This window comes from Meriones unguiculatus, chromosome 15 (genome assembly GCF_030254825.1).
Source record: "Meriones unguiculatus strain TT.TT164.6M chromosome 15, Bangor_MerUng_6.1, whole genome shotgun sequence".
Lineage (NCBI taxonomy): Eukaryota > Metazoa > Chordata > Mammalia > Rodentia > Muridae > Meriones > Meriones unguiculatus.
Genome location: NC_083362.1, coordinates 7,348,860 through 7,366,785, shown reverse-complemented (window position 1 = coordinate 7,366,785; position 17,926 = coordinate 7,348,860). Strand labels below are relative to the sequence as shown.

At 46.7% G+C, this 17,926-nt stretch overlaps 1 protein-coding gene across 2 annotated transcripts in view; it reads left to right on the top strand.

Annotated features, from left to right (window-relative positions):
• LOC110557416 (oncomodulin) overlaps positions 1-17,926 on the top strand; it is a 54,260-nt gene that overhangs the window by 27,109 nt on the left and 9,225 nt on the right. The window lies entirely within an intron of this gene.

The window sequence follows — 17,926 nt, the reverse complement described above, 5'->3', positions numbered from 1 at the left end:
TTGTTGAGGAGGGATTTGAAATCCTCCTGCCTCTGCAAGTTTCTCCTTTTGAGATTGCACATTTGTACCATAATATTTGGCTTTGTTTCTTTGTTTCTTTCTTGCTTGCTTTTTTTGTTTTGTTTTGAGACAAGGTTTGTCTATGTAGCCTTGGCTGACCTGGACTCACAGAGATCCGCCTGCCTCTGCACCAACATGCCCAGATGCAACAAGTGTTCTTAACCACGGAATCATTTCTCCAGCCTTACTTACCACACCTTTTTGTAATTTATTTGCCGTGTGTGGGGAACATCTGGTGTAGTCTTACCATTCTCCACCTATTTGCTTTGAGGCAGGGTCTCTCCCTGAATCTGAAGGGACAACTGTGTTTGTTTTGTTTTGTTTTGTTTTGGCTAGGCTGTTCCCAGTGACCTTCCTATCCCCACTCCTTTGGAGCTGGATTAGATTTGCATTTCTTCGATGGCTAAGGATGTTGAATTTTATGTTTCATACAACATGAAAAAGCCCCTCTGTACTGACTGGTTTTGTCAACTTGACACAAGCCTAGACGTATCTGGGCAGAGGTAATCTTGCTTGAGAAAATGCCTCCATAAGATTGGCTTGTAGGCAAGGCTGGGGGTATTGCCTTGGATAATGATTGCTGTGGGAGGGCTCAGCTCACGGTGGAATGGGGCCACCCCTGGGCAGTTGATCCTGGGTTCTAGAAGAAAGCAGGCTGAGCAAGCCACAAGGAGCAGGCCAGTGAGCAGCACCCTTCCTTGGCCTCTGCATCAGCTCCTGCCTCCAGTTTCCTCTCCTGCCCTGCTTCCCTGATGGACTGTGATGTAGAAATGTAAACAGAAAGAAACCTTTTCCCCCTCGAGTTGATTTTGGTCATGGTGTTATTAGCACAGCAATCAAAACCCTAAGGCACTTCACAGGGATTCTAGGCAAGTGTTCTACCACCCAGCCACACCTTGAACCCTGCACGGATGTCTTTGTTTTGTTTTTTAAGGTACACGCAGCCAAAGCAGCCACCATGCATCCTCTCTCTGATCGAGTTAGTTGGCTTTAGACTGAAAACTACTTCTCTGGAACAAGTCTGCTTTAGCAAAATAAAATCCCAACCTAGGTATTGTTGTTAAATCCCCAAGTGTTGCTGTAGTCAGGGGTATGCGGGGACTATGAATACACATTCAAATGTCAAAGCAACACCCCTTTAATGCCACGAGAAGGTCTAATATCCTTCTTTCCTTCTTCCCGTCTTTCCTATTTTTTTAGTTTGAAATAGGATGTCATTTAACAAGGGCTGGCCTTGAACTTCCTTTGTAGCTGAGGCTGGCTTTGAATTCCTGATATTCCTGCCTTTATCTCCTAAATGTGGGATTACAGATATGTGCCACTGCAGCCAAATTAGTTCTATTCTTGTGTTGGTGTGTATTTTCCTGTATATGTCTGTAGTCTTCTCCATTGCCAGGATAGCTTTACCACTGTGGGAATATTTGGTAGAGCACTTGCCTAGAATCCCCCAGTGAGGGGCTGGGGTGTGGCTCAGTGGTAGAGCACCTGCCTAGAATCCTCCAGTGAGGGGCTGGGGTGTGGCTCAGTGGTAGAGCACCTGCCTAGAATACCCCAGTGAGGGGCTGGGGTGTGGCTCAGTGGTAGAGTACCTGCCTAGAATCTCCCAGTGAGGGGCTGAGGTGTGGCTCAGTGGTAGAGCACCTGCCTAGCAAAAGGAAGTCTAGTCTTTGAGTTGCATCCCTGTAACTGCCTAAAAACAAGAAAATACTATGAAGAAACATACACATGCACAGACACAGAGTTGTAGCCACCAGAGTGTAAAAGACCTTTTAGGAGACAATGACCTGAATGCCCAGCTCCGGAAAAGAAGAATTTAATAACTCTTGACTTCAGCTAGACTGTTCCAGATGCCAGAACATAACCAAATCTTTCTATCTTTGCTCTTCACTGGACGAGCCCTATTGTGGTTGCTTATGATGACATTTGTTTTGCTAAGGGCTTCACTCTCTCTTCATTTCGAGTTTTGGTTCTGTGAATGGAATGTCTTTTTCTGGGTGGTGCCCTGCTAGTGTGTTCACCGAAATTCTTGTCCTTTTCTGACTTGCCTTCCTCTGGTGACCTCTACAGGCAGCTGTGAGATTTATCCCACAAACAAAGGGAGGAAGGAGATTGGAGCAGTCAGGATTCCCCAGGGAATCAATATTCTGAACACACACAAATTTAAAAAAAAAAATTCACGTCATTTTTTCTTTTTTAACCATAGGGTCTTTGTAACACAGGATGGCCTCAAATGCCTTACGTAGCCAAGGATGACCTTGAATTTCTGTTCTGCCTCTACTTGGTCAGTGCTAGACCCTCACCACCACAAGTCGAAGTGATTTTGGCATGGACCCCCGGGCTTCGGACATGCTGGGCAAGGACTCAGCCACTCTACCAAGGGAGCTGCAGCCCAGCCACCTTTCTTGATTAAAAAAAAAAAATTAAACTTACTTAATCACTTTATAGCCTGGTCCCAGTCCCCTCCCTCCTCTCTTCCCAGTCCCAACCTCATGCCCCAACCCCACTCCACTCCCCAGCTTGGAATACGGGACTTTTCACGTATGATCCCCCATGGCCCTCGTAAGCACTCTCCAGAGGGAACTAGGACATGGTAGTTAGATTCAGCAGGAAATCATTTAGGTCACATAATTATGTCAACCTGGCGGGCCCAAACACCAGCAGCAGCTTAACTCCTGGGGGGATGGGTATAAATAATTCCACAAGATGATCCGGCCTGGGGAGGTGCGTCTTTGTCTCTGGGTGAAAGTAGTGACAGGAGGGGGATGGGTGGAGATGGCTGAAGCCTCTTGACAAAAGGGCAAAATGATACTGCTCTAGAAAGGCAAGAGGCCCATTAGTTAGTCAGGACTCAGAGCCGTGACAATAGCGTCCCCTGGTGGACCTGGCGAATATTGCTCCCTTTCTCTGGGATTTGACGCAAAATTAACTGCGCAGGGAAAGCAGCCATGCTTGGTAGTGTTTTTGTTTTTCTGATACAGGGGCTTTCTGAATCCAGTTGTTGAGGAGGGATTTGAAATCCTCCTGCCTCTGCAAGTTTCTCCTTTTGAGATTGCACATTTGTACCATAATATTTGGCTTTGTTTCTTTGTTTCTTTCTTGCTTGCTTTTTTTGTTTTGTTTTGAGACAAGGTTTGTCTATGTAGCCTTGGCTGACCTGGACTCACAGAGATCCGCCTGCCTCTGCACCAACATGCCCAGATGCAACAAGTGTTCTTAACCACGGAATCATTTCTCCAGCCTTACTTACCACACCTTTTTGTAATTTATTTGCCGTGTGTGGGGAACATCTGGTGTAGTCTTACCATTCTCCACCTATTTGCTTTGAGGCAGGGTCTCTCCCTGAATCTGAAGGGACAACTGTGTTTGTTTTGTTTTGTTTTGTTTTGGCTAGGCTGTTCCCAGTGACCTTCCTATCCCCACTCCTTTGGAGCTGGATTAGATTTGCATTTCTTCGATGGCTAAGGATGTTGAATTTTATGTTTCATACAACATGAAAAAGCCCCTCTGTACTGACTGGTTTTGTCAACTTGACACAAGCCTAGACGTATCTGGGCAGAGGTAATCTTGCTTGAGAAAATGCCTCCATAAGATTGGCTTGTAGGCAAGGCTGGGGGTATTGCCTTGGATAATGATTGCTGTGGGAGGGCTCAGCTCACGGTGGAATGGGGCCACCCCTGGGCAGTTGATCCTGGGTTCTAGAAGAAAGCAGGCTGAGCAAGCCACAAGGAGCAGGCCAGTGAGCAGCACCCTTCCTTGGCCTCTGCATCAGCTCCTGCCTCCAGTTTCCTCTCCTGCCCTGCTTCCCTGATGGACTGTGATGTAGAAATGTAAACAGAAAGAAACCTTTTCCCCCTCGAGTTGATTTTGGTCATGGTGTTATTAGCACAGCAATCAAAACCCTAAGGCACTTCACAGGGATTCTAGGCAAGTGTTCTACCACCCAGCCACACCTTGAACCCTGCACGGATGTCTTTGTTTTGTTTTTTAAGGTACACGCAGCCAAAGCAGCCACCATGCATCCTCTCTCTGATCGAGTTAGTTGGCTTTAGACTGAAAACTACTTCTCTGGAACAAGTCTGCTTTAGCAAAATAAAATCCCAACCTAGGTATTGTTGTTAAATCCCCAAGTGTTGCTGTAGTCAGGGGTATGCGGGGACTATGAATACACATTCAAATGTCAAAGCAACACCCCTTTAATGCCACGAGAAGGTCTAATATCCTTCTTTCCTTCTTCCCGTCTTTCCTATTTTTTTAGTTTGAAATAGGATGTCATTTAACAAGGGCTGGCCTTGAACTTCCTTTGTAGCTGAGGCTGGCTTTGAATTCCTGATATTCCTGCCTTTATCTCCTAAATGTGGGATTACAGATATGTGCCACTGCAGCCAAATTAGTTCTATTCTTGTGTTGGTGTGTATTTTCCTGTATATGTCTGTAGTCTTCTCCATTGCCAGGATAGCTTTACCACTGTGGGAATATTTGGTAGAGCACTTGCCTAGAATCCCCCAGTGAGGGGCTGGGGTGTGGCTCAGTGGTAGAGCACCTGCCTAGAATCCTCCAGTGAGGGGCTGGGGTGTGGCTCAGTGGTAGAGCACCTGCCTAGAATACCCCAGTGAGGGGCTGGGGTGTGGCTCAGTGGTAGAGTACCTGCCTAGAATCTCCCAGTGAGGGGCTGAGGTGTGGCTCAGTGGTAGAGCACCTGCCTAGCAAAAGGAAGTCTAGTCTTTGAGTTGCATCCCTGTAACTGCCTAAAAACAAGAAAATACTATGAAGAAACATACACATGCACAGACACAGAGTTGTAGCCACCAGAGTGTAAAAGACCTTTTAGGAGACAATGACCTGAATGCCCAGCTCCGGAAAAGAAGAATTTAATAACTCTTGACTTCAGCTAGACTGTTCCAGATGCCAGAACATAACCAAATCTTTCTATCTTTGCTCTTCACTGGACGAGCCCTATTGTGGTTGCTTATGATGACATTTGTTTTGCTAAGGGCTTCACTCTCTCTTCATTTCGAGTTTTGGTTCTGTGAATGGAATGTCTTTTTCTGGGTGGTGCCCTGCTAGTGTGTTCACCGAAATTCTTGTCCTTTTCTGACTTGCCTTCCTCTGGTGACCTCTACAGGCAGCTGTGAGATTTATCCCACAAACAAAGGGAGGAAGGAGATTGGAGCAGTCAGGATTCCCCAGGGAATCAATATTCTGAACACACACAAATTTAAAAAAAAAAATTCACGTCATTTTTTCTTTTTTAACCATAGGGTCTTTGTAACACAGGATGGCCTCAAATGCCTTACGTAGCCAAGGATGACCTTGAATTTCTGTTCTGCCTCTACTTGGTCAGTGCTAGACCCTCACCACCACAAGTCGAAGTGATTTTGGCATGGACCCCCGGGCTTCGGACATGCTGGGCAAGGACTCAGCCACTCTACCAAGGGAGCTGCAGCCCAGCCACCTTTCTTGATTAAAAAAAAAAAATTAAACTTACTTAATCACTTTATAGCCTGGTCCCAGTCCCCTCCCTCCTCTCTTCCCAGTCCCAACCTCATGCCCCAACCCCACTCCACTCCCCAGCTTGGAATACGGGACTTTTCACGTATGATCCCCCATGGCCCTCGTAAGCACTCTCCAGAGGGAACTAGGACATGGTAGTTAGATTCAGCAGGAAATCATTTAGGTCACATAATTATGTCAACCTGGCGGGCCCAAACACCAGCAGCAGCTTAACTCCTGGGGGGATGGGTATAAATAATTCCACAAGATGATCCGGCCTGGGGAGGTGCGTCTTTGTCTCTGGGTGAAAGTAGTGACAGGAGGGGGATGGGTGGAGATGGCTGAAGCCTCTTGACAAAAGGGCAAAATGATACTGCTCTAGAAAGGCAAGAGGCCCATTAGTTAGTCAGGACTCAGAGCCGTGACAATAGCGTCCCCTGGTGGACCTGGCGAATATTGCTCCCTTTCTCTGGGATTTGACGCAAAATTAACTGCGCAGGGAAAGCAGCCATGCTTGGTAGTGTTTTTGTTTTTCTGATACAGGGGCTTTCTGAATCCAGTTGTTGAGGAGGGATTTGAAATCCTCCTGCCTCTGCAAGTTTCTCCTTTTGAGATTGCACATTTGTACCATAATATTTGGCTTTGTTTCTTTGTTTCTTTCTTGCTTGCTTTTTTTGTTTTGTTTTGAGACAAGGTTTGTCTATGTAGCCTTGGCTGACCTGGACTCACAGAGATCCGCCTGCCTCTGCACCAACATGCCCAGATGCAACAAGTGTTCTTAACCACGGAATCATTTCTCCAGCCTTACTTACCACACCTTTTTGTAATTTATTTGCCGTGTGTGGGGAACATCTGGTGTAGTCTTACCATTCTCCACCTATTTGCTTTGAGGCAGGGTCTCTCCCTGAATCTGAAGGGACAACTGTGTTTGTTTTGTTTTGTTTTGTTTTGGCTAGGCTGTTCCCAGTGACCTTCCTATCCCCACTCCTTTGGAGCTGGATTAGATTTGCATTTCTTCGATGGCTAAGGATGTTGAATTTTATGTTTCATACAACATGAAAAAGCCCCTCTGTACTGACTGGTTTTGTCAACTTGACACAAGCCTAGACGTATCTGGGCAGAGGTAATCTTGCTTGAGAAAATGCCTCCATAAGATTGGCTTGTAGGCAAGGCTGGGGGTATTGCCTTGGATAATGATTGCTGTGGGAGGGCTCAGCTCACGGTGGAATGGGGCCACCCCTGGGCAGTTGATCCTGGGTTCTAGAAGAAAGCAGGCTGAGCAAGCCACAAGGAGCAGGCCAGTGAGCAGCACCCTTCCTTGGCCTCTGCATCAGCTCCTGCCTCCAGTTTCCTCTCCTGCCCTGCTTCCCTGATGGACTGTGATGTAGAAATGTAAACAGAAAGAAACCTTTTCCCCCTCGAGTTGATTTTGGTCATGGTGTTATTAGCACAGCAATCAAAACCCTAAGGCACTTCACAGGGATTCTAGGCAAGTGTTCTACCACCCAGCCACACCTTGAACCCTGCACGGATGTCTTTGTTTTGTTTTTTAAGGTACACGCAGCCAAAGCAGCCACCATGCATCCTCTCTCTGATCGAGTTAGTTGGCTTTAGACTGAAAACTACTTCTCTGGAACAAGTCTGCTTTAGCAAAATAAAATCCCAACCTAGGTATTGTTGTTAAATCCCCAAGTGTTGCTGTAGTCAGGGGTATGCGGGGACTATGAATACACATTCAAATGTCAAAGCAACACCCCTTTAATGCCACGAGAAGGTCTAATATCCTTCTTTCCTTCTTCCCGTCTTTCCTATTTTTTTAGTTTGAAATAGGATGTCATTTAACAAGGGCTGGCCTTGAACTTCCTTTGTAGCTGAGGCTGGCTTTGAATTCCTGATATTCCTGCCTTTATCTCCTAAATGTGGGATTACAGATATGTGCCACTGCAGCCAAATTAGTTCTATTCTTGTGTTGGTGTGTATTTTCCTGTATATGTCTGTAGTCTTCTCCATTGCCAGGATAGCTTTACCACTGTGGGAATATTTGGTAGAGCACTTGCCTAGAATCCCCCAGTGAGGGGCTGGGGTGTGGCTCAGTGGTAGAGCACCTGCCTAGAATCCTCCAGTGAGGGGCTGGGGTGTGGCTCAGTGGTAGAGCACCTGCCTAGAATACCCCAGTGAGGGGCTGGGGTGTGGCTCAGTGGTAGAGTACCTGCCTAGAATCTCCCAGTGAGGGGCTGAGGTGTGGCTCAGTGGTAGAGCACCTGCCTAGCAAAAGGAAGTCTAGTCTTTGAGTTGCATCCCTGTAACTGCCTAAAAACAAGAAAATACTATGAAGAAACATACACATGCACAGACACAGAGTTGTAGCCACCAGAGTGTAAAAGACCTTTTAGGAGACAATGACCTGAATGCCCAGCTCCGGAAAAGAAGAATTTAATAACTCTTGACTTCAGCTAGACTGTTCCAGATGCCAGAACATAACCAAATCTTTCTATCTTTGCTCTTCACTGGACGAGCCCTATTGTGGTTGCTTATGATGACATTTGTTTTGCTAAGGGCTTCACTCTCTCTTCATTTCGAGTTTTGGTTCTGTGAATGGAATGTCTTTTTCTGGGTGGTGCCCTGCTAGTGTGTTCACCGAAATTCTTGTCCTTTTCTGACTTGCCTTCCTCTGGTGACCTCTACAGGCAGCTGTGAGATTTATCCCACAAACAAAGGGAGGAAGGAGATTGGAGCAGTCAGGATTCCCCAGGGAATCAATATTCTGAACACACACAAATTTAAAAAAAAAAATTCACGTCATTTTTTCTTTTTTAACCATAGGGTCTTTGTAACACAGGATGGCCTCAAATGCCTTACGTAGCCAAGGATGACCTTGAATTTCTGTTCTGCCTCTACTTGGTCAGTGCTAGACCCTCACCACCACAAGTCGAAGTGATTTTGGCATGGACCCCCGGGCTTCGGACATGCTGGGCAAGGACTCAGCCACTCTACCAAGGGAGCTGCAGCCCAGCCACCTTTCTTGATTAAAAAAAAAAAATTAAACTTACTTAATCACTTTATAGCCTGGTCCCAGTCCCCTCCCTCCTCTCTTCCCAGTCCCAACCTCATGCCCCAACCCCACTCCACTCCCCAGCTTGGAATACGGGACTTTTCACGTATGATCCCCCATGGCCCTCGTAAGCACTCTCCAGAGGGAACTAGGACATGGTAGTTAGATTCAGCAGGAAATCATTTAGGTCACATAATTATGTCAACCTGGCGGGCCCAAACACCAGCAGCAGCTTAACTCCTGGGGGGATGGGTATAAATAATTCCACAAGATGATCCGGCCTGGGGAGGTGCGTCTTTGTCTCTGGGTGAAAGTAGTGACAGGAGGGGGATGGGTGGAGATGGCTGAAGCCTCTTGACAAAAGGGCAAAATGATACTGCTCTAGAAAGGCAAGAGGCCCATTAGTTAGTCAGGACTCAGAGCCGTGACAATAGCGTCCCCTGGTGGACCTGGCGAATATTGCTCCCTTTCTCTGGGATTTGACGCAAAATTAACTGCGCAGGGAAAGCAGCCATGCTTGGTAGTGTTTTTGTTTTTCTGATACAGGGGCTTTCTGAATCCAGTTGTTGAGGAGGGATTTGAAATCCTCCTGCCTCTGCAAGTTTCTCCTTTTGAGATTGCACATTTGTACCATAATATTTGGCTTTGTTTCTTTGTTTCTTTCTTGCTTGCTTTTTTTGTTTTGTTTTGAGACAAGGTTTGTCTATGTAGCCTTGGCTGACCTGGACTCACAGAGATCCGCCTGCCTCTGCACCAACATGCCCAGATGCAACAAGTGTTCTTAACCACGGAATCATTTCTCCAGCCTTACTTACCACACCTTTTTGTAATTTATTTGCCGTGTGTGGGGAACATCTGGTGTAGTCTTACCATTCTCCACCTATTTGCTTTGAGGCAGGGTCTCTCCCTGAATCTGAAGGGACAACTGTGTTTGTTTTGTTTTGTTTTGTTTTGGCTAGGCTGTTCCCAGTGACCTTCCTATCCCCACTCCTTTGGAGCTGGATTAGATTTGCATTTCTTCGATGGCTAAGGATGTTGAATTTTATGTTTCATACAACATGAAAAAGCCCCTCTGTACTGACTGGTTTTGTCAACTTGACACAAGCCTAGACGTATCTGGGCAGAGGTAATCTTGCTTGAGAAAATGCCTCCATAAGATTGGCTTGTAGGCAAGGCTGGGGGTATTGCCTTGGATAATGATTGCTGTGGGAGGGCTCAGCTCACGGTGGAATGGGGCCACCCCTGGGCAGTTGATCCTGGGTTCTAGAAGAAAGCAGGCTGAGCAAGCCACAAGGAGCAGGCCAGTGAGCAGCACCCTTCCTTGGCCTCTGCATCAGCTCCTGCCTCCAGTTTCCTCTCCTGCCCTGCTTCCCTGATGGACTGTGATGTAGAAATGTAAACAGAAAGAAACCTTTTCCCCCTCGAGTTGATTTTGGTCATGGTGTTATTAGCACAGCAATCAAAACCCTAAGGCACTTCACAGGGATTCTAGGCAAGTGTTCTACCACCCAGCCACACCTTGAACCCTGCACGGATGTCTTTGTTTTGTTTTTTAAGGTACACGCAGCCAAAGCAGCCACCATGCATCCTCTCTCTGATCGAGTTAGTTGGCTTTAGACTGAAAACTACTTCTCTGGAACAAGTCTGCTTTAGCAAAATAAAATCCCAACCTAGGTATTGTTGTTAAATCCCCAAGTGTTGCTGTAGTCAGGGGTATGCGGGGACTATGAATACACATTCAAATGTCAAAGCAACACCCCTTTAATGCCACGAGAAGGTCTAATATCCTTCTTTCCTTCTTCCCGTCTTTCCTATTTTTTTAGTTTGAAATAGGATGTCATTTAACAAGGGCTGGCCTTGAACTTCCTTTGTAGCTGAGGCTGGCTTTGAATTCCTGATATTCCTGCCTTTATCTCCTAAATGTGGGATTACAGATATGTGCCACTGCAGCCAAATTAGTTCTATTCTTGTGTTGGTGTGTATTTTCCTGTATATGTCTGTAGTCTTCTCCATTGCCAGGATAGCTTTACCACTGTGGGAATATTTGGTAGAGCACTTGCCTAGAATCCCCCAGTGAGGGGCTGGGGTGTGGCTCAGTGGTAGAGCACCTGCCTAGAATCCTCCAGTGAGGGGCTGGGGTGTGGCTCAGTGGTAGAGCACCTGCCTAGAATACCCCAGTGAGGGGCTGGGGTGTGGCTCAGTGGTAGAGTACCTGCCTAGAATCTCCCAGTGAGGGGCTGAGGTGTGGCTCAGTGGTAGAGCACCTGCCTAGCAAAAGGAAGTCTAGTCTTTGAGTTGCATCCCTGTAACTGCCTAAAAACAAGAAAATACTATGAAGAAACATACACATGCACAGACACAGAGTTGTAGCCACCAGAGTGTAAAAGACCTTTTAGGAGACAATGACCTGAATGCCCAGCTCCGGAAAAGAAGAATTTAATAACTCTTGACTTCAGCTAGACTGTTCCAGATGCCAGAACATAACCAAATCTTTCTATCTTTGCTCTTCACTGGACGAGCCCTATTGTGGTTGCTTATGATGACATTTGTTTTGCTAAGGGCTTCACTCTCTCTTCATTTCGAGTTTTGGTTCTGTGAATGGAATGTCTTTTTCTGGGTGGTGCCCTGCTAGTGTGTTCACCGAAATTCTTGTCCTTTTCTGACTTGCCTTCCTCTGGTGACCTCTACAGGCAGCTGTGAGATTTATCCCACAAACAAAGGGAGGAAGGAGATTGGAGCAGTCAGGATTCCCCAGGGAATCAATATTCTGAACACACACAAATTTAAAAAAAAAAAAATTCACGTCATTTTTTCTTTTTTAACCATAGGGTCTTTGTAACACAGGATGGCCTCAAATGCCTTACGTAGCCAAGGATGACCTTGAATTTCTGTTCTGCCTCTACTTGGTCAGTGCTAGACCCTCACCACCACAAGTCGAAGTGATTTTGGCATGGACCCCCGGGCTTCGGACATGCTGGGCAAGGACTCAGCCACTCTACCAAGGGAGCTGCAGCCCAGCCACCTTTCTTGATTAAAAAAAAAAAATTAAACTTACTTAATCACTTTATAGCCTGGTCCCAGTCCCCTCCCTCCTCTCTTCCCAGTCCCAACCTCATGCCCCAACCCCACTCCACTTCTTCTCAGAGAAGGGGACGTTCCCAAGGGGTACCAACCCACCCTGGCCCTCTTTCTCTAAGGCCAGATAAGGCAGCCCAGCTAGGGGAAAGGGACCCAGCAGGATCAGAGACCGCCCCTGATCGCATTGTTAGGGGACCCACATGACCACCAAAATTTGTTTTGTGTACAAGAAGTGTAGAGATAAAGGTGGAGCAGAGGATGAGGGAATGGCAAACTGGTGACCCACCCCAGGGGAGAGAGGCAGACCCTGACACTATGAATGACACTCTGCTATGCTTACAGACAGGAGTCTAGTGTAACTCCCTCCTGAGAGGCTTTATCCAGCAGCTGATGGAAACAGATGCAGAGACCCACAGGCAGACATTAGGCGGAGCTCAGGGAGTCTTGCGGAAGAGTGGGAGGAAGGATTGAGGCCGTTGGATATGGCACACCACAAGGAGACCTACAGAGTCAACTAACCTGGGCCACGGGGACTCACAGAGACTGAGCCACCAACCAAAGTGCATGCATGGGACAGACCTAGACCCTCTACACATATGTAGCAGATGTGCAGCTCGGTCACATTTAAATTGTTTCTCTTGGGTGTTTATCACAGAAAAGTCTAACACGTCCTCCCACCTTGAACACCTACAGAGTTGCATCAAAAAGAGAAAGCAGCAGTGTTGGGGAAGCTAGGGTGGTAAAGAGTTTGTGGGCTGAGATCTGGGCAGAGCCCATGTCCTCCTGAGTTTCCAGGAGATGGGTAGGCCAGGCCAAAGCAGCTAGAATTTGCAGGGCAGAGTCCCAACGCAGTATGCAGGAAGCCGCTGTGAGATGTGCTCAGGGTGCCTACTGGCTGGGGTTAATGTGTAGGAGCGAACTCTGAGGTCCATCCTGATGGCTGGTTCTGGGATCCCTGATGCCACAAGGACAGATGGATACCCTTCTGAGAGCCTGTGACAGACTCCTTGGACGTCAGAAGATGACTTGGGTGGCAATGCCCCCTCCCAGTGGGTATACTTCAATGAAAGATGCCCCTCCTTAGTTTCCCATATTTTGTTTTGCTTTGAAGATAGGGTTTCTCTGTGTAGCCTTGGCTGTCCTGTACTCACTTTTTAGACCAGACTGGCCTCCAACTCACAGAGATCCGCTTGCCTCTGCAGGAATTACAGGTAATCGCCACAGCGCCTGGCTCAGTTCCCCACATCTTTTGAATCACTGCTTCCTCCAATTCCCTCCTCTTCCACTGCTGCCTGGAAATCAGACCCTGGGTGCAGGGGCCTGCTGTAAAACTTCTCCCTTTTACTGGGCTCTACAAAAAGAGCCTCATCAGAGACCCCACCATATTGTTTGCTTACATAGGGCATGGAGGCCTGAATTCTCCTCTGAGCTCCCTCTGTTCAGCTATCTGTCTAAATGTCCATGTGGCATTAATAGCTGTTAATAAATTTCTTACCAAAATGACAGTCTACCTCAGTGTCCCCCTTGCACCCTAAACTTGAGGTCTTTCAGAAACCACCCTAGGCCAGGCTGAAAGAAATGCATGTGAGTAGCTGGATGTGGTGGTTCGCACCTGTAAACTCAGGGACTGTGAGGGGGAAGCAGGAAGATTAGGAGTTTAAGGTCATCCTTGGCTGCACAGAGCTTGAGAGCTGGTCAGGTGGAATCCTGGCCACTGAGCAATCAAGGTTCCCTGTTTGCCTCCCAGTGCTGGGATCACGGGCACGGCACCACGCTCACCGTGGGTGCTGGGTGGGTGTGTGGGTGCTGGGCATTCACACTCGTGCCTGTTTCCCTAGTGCCTGTTTGCTCTGGGGCTTGCTGTGTGTGCACCTCTACCCACTGGGCTATCTCCCTAGTCCCATGTTTGGAATTAAAAAAAATAAATTTAACATATATGTATGTGTATGGAGGTCAGAAGACAAGCCACAGGAGCTGATTCTTCTGTCCTTACTTTCTTCTTCTTCTTTTTTTTTTTTTTTTTTTTTTTTGAGTCAGGGTTTCTCTGTATACCCCTAGCTGGCCTGGAACTCACTGTGCAGCCCGGGCTGGCCTGGAACTCACTGTGCATCCCGGGCTGGCTTGGAACTCACTATGCAGCCCACACTGGCCTGGAACTCAGGGAGATCCACTTGTCTCTGCCTCTCAAGTCCTGGAATTAAAGGTGTGTGCCACCGCCCAGTGGTTCCTTCTTTCTCAGGGATGAGCTTATGTCAGCAGTGGTGACAGCAAGGGCCTTTACCCATTCAGCCATCTTGCTGGCCCCTTTTTAATGTCCACCCTCAGAGCTTGAAAATGCCATATCTCTGGGGTCTGATTCTTGGGAGGCATATCTGCCCAATGCTAGGGGGTCCCTGGGCACCGGTGTCAAGAGGAGAACAGAGAATAAAAGGGTACCTGGGAGCCTTAGACATAGCCTATCTCATGACATTAGTAGCAATTTCTCCTTAATTAACTCAGGCGAGTCTCTGTCGAATACAGCCTACTGCCCATCTGGAAACTGAGAAGTGGATGCTCATGTTTCTCGTTCATGAAAAAATCAGCCTTCTACAGCGTTCGGTTTCTTTTGTCTGATAGCATTCCCTCCTTGTCTAAGCAGCTTTGTGAGCTTCTGATACTTTTTACCCTTGGTCAGAAATCCATCCACTGAATGGAGACCCCCGAGTTATGAGGCAGACAGAGCTCCAGGAATAAGGCTTTAGCTGAAACTGCCTGAGGGATTCTCAGCAGGAAGCCTGCAAATGTCATCACTGACAGCAACTGGGACATTATCGTCAACAGGATCTTTAACAGGATGGGAGGAGCGCAAGCTGTGGGAATCTCAGCTCTTAGGGAAGATGCCAGCAGGGTACAGCTGGATCATGTGATAGTTGCATCGTTAACATTTCAATACACCGCCAATTTCTCTTCTAAAATAAAATTTCATTTCAGGAAACAAAATGTGGTGCAGTGCCACAAGTCTATAATCCCAGCACTCAGGGAGACAGAGGCAGGCACATCTCTGAGTTTGAGGCCAGCCTGGTCTACAAAGTGAGTCTAGGACAGCCAAGGCTCTACAGAGGAACCCTGTCTTGGAAAAAAAAAAAAAAAGAAAGAAGAAGAAGAGGAAATAAAATGTATTAAGATGGACCTGGGTAGTGCAGGCCTGTAGCTCCAGCATTTGGAGAGCTGAGACAGAAGGATCATTTGTTCAAGGCATCAATACCCTACCTCAAAAGTGAAAAGGCTGGGGTCATGGCTCAGTAGTAGAGCCCCTGCCTAGAACCCTCCGCTGAGGAGTTGGAGTGTGGCTCAATGATAGAGCACCGGCCTAGAGTCCCAATGAGGGGCTGGGGCGTGGCTCCGTGGTAGAGCACCTGCCTAGCATACTGAGTCCCCAGGTAGCACAGAAAAATGAAGAGAAGAAGGGTGAGGAGTTGGTGGTGGCAGTGGAGGTTGTTAAAGAATGGAAGAAGAGTCTGGCACTTAGGTAACATATTTCTTTTCCACTCCGAAGAGTTTTAGTCAGTCTTTTTATATCTCATACTTGACACTGGCCTGTCTTTCACACCTTCACCATCTTTTTTTGGTGTATAGTGGTGTTTAACTGTGGTTTCAAATTGCATCTTTGTAATGACTAATAACGCTTTTCTCATTTGCTCATCTTTCATCTATAGTGTGATGTATTAGCAAAAAAAAATTATGATGTAGGAATAAAAGGGGAGAGAAAATGGAGAGAATGTTCTTAAGTGAGCAAGAAAGGACACAGAGTAGACACGGAGGAGCTGACTTTAGATAGAATAAACATGTTTTGTTTTGTTTTCTACTGGGTGTAGTGTTGCACACCTTTGATCCCAGCATTGCGGAGGCAGAAGCAGATGAATTCCTGTGAGTTCAACGCCAGCCTGGTCTACAAAGCAAGTTCCAGGCTAACTAGGACTATATAATGAGACCCAGTCTTAAAAAAAAAAAAAAAAAAAAAACAGAAAACAAAAAGAAAGACAAAAAGTTGATTCTATGAGGAAGTGAGACCTTCATTTTAATTAACTTTTCATTGCTATCACAGAATGCCTGACAATAAGCAACTTATAAAAAAGAAAGATTTTTTTTAAACTCACAGTTTCATGGGAGTCACTCCATCATAGTGGAAGAAGTTTGGTGAAGCAAACCAGCTCACATAGCAGCTGCCGAGAGGCAGAGAGAAGCAGAAGGTGCCAGAGCAAGCTGTACCCTGGTGACGCTCCTCCACGGCTCCCCCTGAGCTGCGGTCCCACCACCTCCCAGTGGTTTAACCCAGGGCTAGTTGGTACAGCGCTTGGTTTTTATGTAGGAGGCTCTGGGTTTTCTCCCCAACACAGAGAAGTTAGAACCCATCTGTGGATTACATATACTAGGTCAGGGCTCTTACGATTCTTATGATCCAATTGTCGTTGCAAAGTTCCCCATAGGCGCACCCAGAGGTCTGCTTCATCAAGCCAATCAACCAAGATAAGCCATCCCCAGTGCAGAGCAAAGGACCTGGGTTCAGTTCCCAGCACCCACATGGTGGCTCAGAGCCATCCAAAACCCAGATGTAGGGGTATCTGACATCCCCTTCTGACCTCCATGGCCACAAGACACACTTGTAATACACACACACACACACACACACACACACACACACACACACACAGAGACAGACAGACAGACAGATAGACAGAAACAGAGACAGAGACAGAGAGGACACTCAGTCCCATAATAGAAAGCAAATTTAGAAACAATCCTCATCTCACCAAGACTGAAGTGCTAGAACATGGGTTGGGCAGGAATGACTGGGTCACGTGGTGAACATGTGGGAGAAAGGACACAGGCTTTAGAGCCTCATTTCTCCAATTTGAGAAATTTGTGGATTGCATAGTTCATCCTGAAGAGACCTGTAAAATGTAACAGGCAGTATTGTTTGATACCATCAACTATGACCTGGGACTCCCATGAACCAGATTTAGTTTCACTGTGACCCAGTCACTTGATCTAGACACCCTGAGCCTCTTTGTAAGCACATAAGGTGTTTTTGGGCCAGTGTTTGCACAGCTGGGCAGCATAATTCACAAACCTGTGAATTATTCATGCTTTCGACCTATTCTGACGAGAACTTCACCCAAAAGGCTAAATTATTAAGGACTGGGAGTTACCTTTGTTACTGCTAACTTGAAAGTCAAGAGGCAGTGAAATTTTTTTTTAAACTGAGATGTTTTTGCTCCTTAGAGTTGAACATTTATTAATGACACATAATTGCTCTCAGAACACAAAATACAAGCCAGCAGTGGTGGCTCATACCTTTAATCCCAGCACTCAGGAGGCAGAGGCAGGTGGGTCTCTGAGTTTGAGACCAGCCTGGTCTACAGAGTGAGTTCCAGGCCAGCCAGGGCTACACAGAGAAACACTGTCTTGAAAAAACAAAAACAAACAAACAAATAACCCCAAAACCAAAGCCCACACACACAAATCAAACAAAAATCCCTAAAAAAACAAAACAAAGCAAAAAACAAGAACAAAAATACACACACCAGAGGACAAAAGAGACCTTGACTAATTAGACAAGGAGAAAGCAGACATTGCCACCTGAATCAAGGGTTTTAAAGACACAATAAATGAATTTAATAGTGCCCACATTGTCCCCTAAATTTGTCAAGCTGAACTGACGTGTGTGTGTGTGTGTGTGTGTGTGTGTGTGTGTGTGTGTTGAATGTGCAAACGGAAGCCTGAGGTTGATGTTGGTATCACTCCTTTTTTTTTTTTCTTTTTTCTTTTTTTTTTTTTTTTTTGAGACAGAGTCCTGGAACTCACAGAGATCCACCTGCCTTTGCCTCCCAAGTGCTGGGGTTAAAGGTTTATGCCACTATAGCCCACCTCAACCACTTTTCATTTTATAGGCCTCTCACTTTGGAGCTCACTGATTAATGAGCCCCAGGGATCTTCCTGTCCTACCTCCCCAGTACTGAGATTACAGGGATACACTGCCCCCCTTCTTCTTTTTCTCCCAGTGTGTGCACAGTGCACATGTGTGTCAGGTCTTGCCTGTGCATGACTTGGGGTGTCTCTTTACTAAACCTGAATTCTGGGTGTTTAGCTACATTGGCTGGCCAGCAGGCCCCGGGCATCTGTCTCCATCCCTCCCCCAGCACTGTTTCTAGCAAACAGTCTACGACAGCAAACATAAACCTTTGTAACAGTCAGCCCCAAATAGAC